The 5,575-nt window shown below is 41.5% G+C and overlaps 1 non-coding gene across 1 annotated transcript; it reads right to left on the reverse strand.

The window, feature by feature from the left end:
- Positions 1 to 4,201: 4,201 nt before the first annotated feature.
- LOC145402560 (5S ribosomal RNA) lies at positions 4,202 to 4,320 on the reverse strand. Its single transcript, XR_013897820.1, has one exon. It is a non-coding gene; the product is annotated as a 5S ribosomal RNA (ribosomal RNA).
- Positions 4,321 to 5,575: the final 1,255 nt, after the last annotated feature.

The raw sequence follows: 5,575 nt of genomic DNA on the forward strand, positions 1-5,575 counted from the left end.
CCACTGATCTAAAACTATGTAAATACATTTTTTCCTGTTTTCAGGATGCATTACATTTATTTCTAAAACCATCACTGATGATTTTCCTCTGATGAAAAGCTGATACAGTCATGCTTTTTGTCATGGCACAGCCTGAAAACTGCATCGTGACTTTTAAAGTTGTGGTGACAATGGCGTTGGCGGAGGAATACACTCTCTGAGTGCTTTCTAGTTTCCCCTGAGAAATCATCATCATCCGGACCTCCTTTCCCACCCAAGCAGGGTGAGAAATCATAAATATTAATGGTTTGAAAATAAAAATTTTCCAATAAAACTTATTTAGCAAATTTACAATGCTTCCCTCATGACTAGATTCTCGGTTATTGATATTATACCGGAGGTGTGGTCCTCACAAGGCTGAGGAAAATTCAGTGAAACAGCCGTTAACTTTGGTATGGGCGATCACATTAATTAGGACCGGTGTTGGAAAGTGGCTGTAGTCTGTTCGTCCGGCACCACCAAAAGCGATAACGAACTACGAATTTTTCCATACTGCTCGTCCGATGTGTTACCAAAACAGTACATGACAAGACCAACAGTAAAATAAAAAGTACCAGTTATGGGCTTATGACTGTTTATGTCCATTTTTTTAAGTATGAATACTCGTAAATATTTTTTGTAATGTTAACAGTATTTTATGCTCTAGTTGTAATTTTTAGGCTCGTTACAAATTCAGGGAATATAATTATATAAACAATAGGAATACCTGAAGCCCGATGAACCACTTATTGCCGGTGGACTTCGTGTCAAATTTTACAAGTTTACTTTTTCTTCAGTAATCTTTTTTAATACTATACTTTAACCCATTAGTGTCCAGGGTCCCAATGTGCGGAATTTCATGAATGGGTAGTCAGCCGACTTCCGCCTGTTGTATTATAGTCGCGAAGCTCATTACCTATGAGTTCTTACCCAGGGGTTCCCTCCTTTATTTTTGAAATTGTCCAATTCCATTCTTTTTAAAGGTCCCTAGGCACAGTTGGATTAATATTATCTTGAATGACATCTAAAGTTTGGCGATATTGACATAGATAACGTAAGAAAATATTAACGTGTCAAATATAAATTGGTAAGGAAAAGATGCCAAAGAGCCTTTTTGACAGACGAGAATACGGGTCTCAGTCTAGTGCTGGTATAATGTCGTGTATCAGGGTGAAGGCTGTCATGTAGCTAACATACTCGTGGCATCACCGTGACTGTTCCTGTCATTACGGCATTACAGCATACTTCAGAAGCCACATACACTTACAGTCTTACAGTCAGTTTCCTGTCGTAACTAGGGTTTGCTTTTGCAGGGAGAACATAAAAAAAAAAAAAAAATAGGAATAACTTTCCTCTCATTATCAGTATTTCTGCAGGACATGGCACTGGATGATACTGCACTTTCCATGTCCTTCTCACAAAAACATGCTACAGTTGCGACAGGAGACTCGTTGCAGTTTTGCTTAATGTCGAATTTTCAAGTCATACACGTATGCAGCAGGTTAATTCTGGTGTTATTAGTGCTAGTATGCCCGGCCGATTGGTTAAAGCATCATCTAAAGGTAAGGGTTTTTGTTTTCTCAAGGTCCTTTCCAGTCCTTTCCTCAGTCTTTATTTCCCTCTGCCGTGACCCCCAGTCTTTAAAACGCAGTGTCCAGACATCTCGAACGTAATGGATATTGAATTGGACCTCATTTCGTCCTGTTTTTTCTTAGCATTAGTAACTTTGTGGGCCTTTAGTTCATGGTTATTTCCTCGTTCAAAAAAAAAAAAAAAAAATGAATCCGGGGCCAGAGTTTCAGTTCATCAAGCTATGAAACATGTTAAAGTATAAGGCTGTTCAGTATGACGGCAAATGGTCGAACTGTTTCCTTTCTTTCCCACCATCACCCAGCGTAATACCAGTACTACTCGAGTCTTTAGCCTCCAGTCGAACAACAGCATATTTATACAGGTGTTGAATTCCAAGTCTGCTCTAACTACCCATGCGGTTTCATCTCAAAATTTATCAAGGTGCAGATTAGTCAATGTGCAGATGAAGTGCTGTTTGGAAATGTTATGCGTCTGCAGATACTGAGACTAGAGGCACACACTTGGAAGTCTTGTTGTGCATGAAAGTAAACACAAAGACGGGCGAAACACTCAAGAGGCAGGGACGTGGAATTGCCGTCTAACTGATGTCCACTAATTGATGTTCTCTTCCTGATGTCCTCTAACTGATGTTCTCTTCCTGATGTCCTTTAAAATATGTTCTCTTCCTGATGTCCTCTAACTGATGTCCAGTAACTGATGCCCTACCCAAGCATCATATTTGCTGCTGGTAAGTGGGAGGAGAGGAGTGTGCGTGGATGGATTGGTCATATGGACAGAGTGGATACAAATTAGACTGGAAGAATAATACCCAAATTTAAATAAGTCGTGCCGAAAATAAATTGTGTAAAAAGAAAGTCTGTATAATTCCTCCATTCCATCAACTCAGACGACTAAGAATAGCAGGACACATAGACTGGACTGAGAGATGTGTGTGTGTGTGTGTGTGTGTGTGTGTGAGAGAGAGAGAGAGAGAGAGAGAGAGAGAGAGAGAGAGCGGAGGAATGGATGTGTTGGATGAGTGTCTAGGAGGGCAAGGTGTGGAGGTTAGTGTTGTGGATGAGTGTGTGGAGAGGCGAGGTGTGGAGGCTGATGAGGCTGACGAGTGATCGAGTTGATTGTGTGTGTGTGTGTGTAATTTTTTTTTTTTTTTTCACCGGGTCGGTCAGGATCACTTGATGGTCGTGATCGTCAGCTTTTACCCTCCCGGAAGGGAGCTGAGAGCTCATATAGTCCGATCTAAGGGCAAGGCTGTGACCTTCACACACGCACACACCCGTCCCCTTGCTCAAGTGGGACAGTAACCACCCACTTCGTCAGTGAAACTTTTCGCAACCTGAGCGAGGCGCGAACTTCCTTCCACCAGTTGGCAAGCGGGAACGTTACCACTGCGGGAACGTTACCACTGCACCAGTATGTGTGTGTGTGTGTGTGTGTGTGTGTGTGTGTGTGTGTGTGTGTGTGTGTGACGGGGCTCTTATCCTTTTAGTTGATAGTCCACGGAATTGCTTTTTTTAATATGTCCGACTCGGGGCATACACATGATAGCCCGTTCTCTAGGGTCTACAGTATATGTTCTCCGTGCCACACACCTTTATTATTTCGTTAATTCGGCAGAGATAGGCCTACTCACAGTCCGTACTGAATATACTGTAATGTCTTCTTTAGAACAGGTGTAATGATATTAACAGTTGTTTTTGTGACACAAGGAAAATTAGCAAAGTCTGTTCTAACGTTTTAACAAAATTCAAATATTCGAACTGTTCCCTGATCCAGCCTGGGACTGAACTCGCGTCCTTTCAGCCAATAGACCACTTTTCTAAAATGGAGGCTGTAGAGAAAATTGTGTGCAAAATGGCTGGGATTGCGAGGTGGGGCCAGCTTGTCGGGGATTGCATTCTCGTCGGCACCCCTTGAAGCCGGGCCACGTCCTTTTTAGCTTATTCCCTGTACTGCCAGACGATTTTATTCAACTTAGGGATGGCCTCTCGTATTGGAAGGGCTTTTATGGCAACAACTAACCCCCCTCCCCCTTTCTGTTCCAAAAGTCTATCCTACACTGAATAAAATCGTCAAGAGATGGCAAGAATATAATGGAAAAAGACATTCCCGAGCTCAGTGGCTTGGAGACTTTAGAACTTCTTCCTCACTATACTCTTTTCACGTTAACTTGACTCGGCTTTTCGTTCCTTTGTAGCTTATTTCACCTAGGTCAATAGCAAAAAATAAAAAATAAATAAATACTACGGCTCTACATAATTTCCGTAGCGATTCCTTATTGCCAGTATCATATTCCGTGTCAGTCTGTTGTCACAAGTCAGCTTTCAAGATAGAAAGATGGCAGTTTTAGGCAAAGTTAAAGTAAAAACAGTATAACTTATATGTGTACACAGCACGTTACTGTTGACAAACGTGTTATGATGCAGTTTGTTGTGCGTCGATATTATGAAGATTGAAGTTGCATACAAGATGATAGTCCATCCATCCATTGCCAGACGCCATGTATCCCAAACGGGGTGGCAAAGGGCTTAGAGTTAATTGTTTTACAGGGAGGGGCACTAATCCTCCACCAACCCCACTTGACACGTAGGGATGCCAACAGCATCTGGTGTTCCCAGGTGGTCACCCATCCAAGTACTAACCAGACCCAACGTTGCTTAACTTCGCTGATCGGACGGGAAGCGGTGTACTCAACGTGGTATGGCCGTTGGCAAGATGATAGTACGAGAATAAATTACTAAGGAAGAGGTGCTAGAAAGCCTCCTAAACCGACAGTAATATGGCCCCTAGGCATGAATGCGCTCCCTAGCACCTTTTCCTTGATTTATTTTCAACACTACCCAGTAACACCCTCTACTTCCTTTCCTATATCTTTTTAAAATCGATATAAATTGCATGAAAAACGCACACGAATACAGTAACGGAGCAGAATCAGAAATAAACCAGTAAGGAAGAGGTGGCTGTAAGCTTCTCAACCGCACAAGCCAGCCTACCGTCCTCAGTGTTTGGCCCATTTCACGTGGCGTGATGTTGATAGTTTCCCTCACATTCGTACCTTCTCCTTGTTTCTGGATTCAGTTCATTTGCATAAAAAGGAAACGGACATACCAGATAATAAAACCAATGACCTTGTTGTTACACTGCCATGATCTTCGTATTGTAATCAGTCAGTGTAAGATAAAACCACCGTCATTTGCAGATGCCAAACACAGATTCTTTACAAGCACACCTGTGACAGTATGCAATATTACGTTTACATTACCTGCTACAGACAACCTTATCGAGACAGACAGAGCATTTTTAAGTCTTACTAGTCGAAATGGGAATTATGAGCATTCACTAATTACCATATAGGTCTGTGGGTCGTATTCTAAGTGGCTTTGGAAATTTCGTAACATCTCTTCCTTGGAGATTTATTCTGCACATTGCACATTAATATTTTCTGATACATTATTAATCCAAACTATGTCGATACTGAAACAGCATAAATAACATGAAAAAGGATGTTAAGGTGCAATACGAAAAAAAAAAAATCGCTAAGTAAAATGTGCTTCGAAGTCTCCTGTGGCACTTAGAATATATACGTCTCTGTGAGGTAAATAACTGATGGATTATAAGTCTGTTTTATCTTTCAAAATGCCCTTATCACCATCCTAATCTAATTCCACGTGCTAGGGAGATCTAAGCAAGGTTCTTTGATCTCCCTAGGTACGATAATCTAAGAAAAAGCTGGCCCAAACAACCCTCCTCAATGAAAAAGATAGCCCAGACAACACTACCTCCTCCTCAAAGAAAAAGATAGCCCATACAAACCATTCCCTCCTCAAAGTAAAAGATAGCCCAAACAACACTATCTCCTCCTCAAAGTAAAAGATAGCCCAAACAACACTATCTCCTCCTCAAAGTAAAAGATAGCCCAAACAACACTATCTCCTCCTCAAAGTAAAAGATAGCCCAAACAACACTA

The sequence above is a fragment of the Coenobita brevimanus genome, chromosome 6 (assembly GCF_032717465.1).
Source record: "Coenobita brevimanus isolate Jiangsu-jjx chromosome 6, ASM3271746v2, whole genome shotgun sequence".
Classification (NCBI taxonomy): domain Eukaryota; kingdom Metazoa; phylum Arthropoda; class Malacostraca; order Decapoda; family Coenobitidae; genus Coenobita; species Coenobita brevimanus.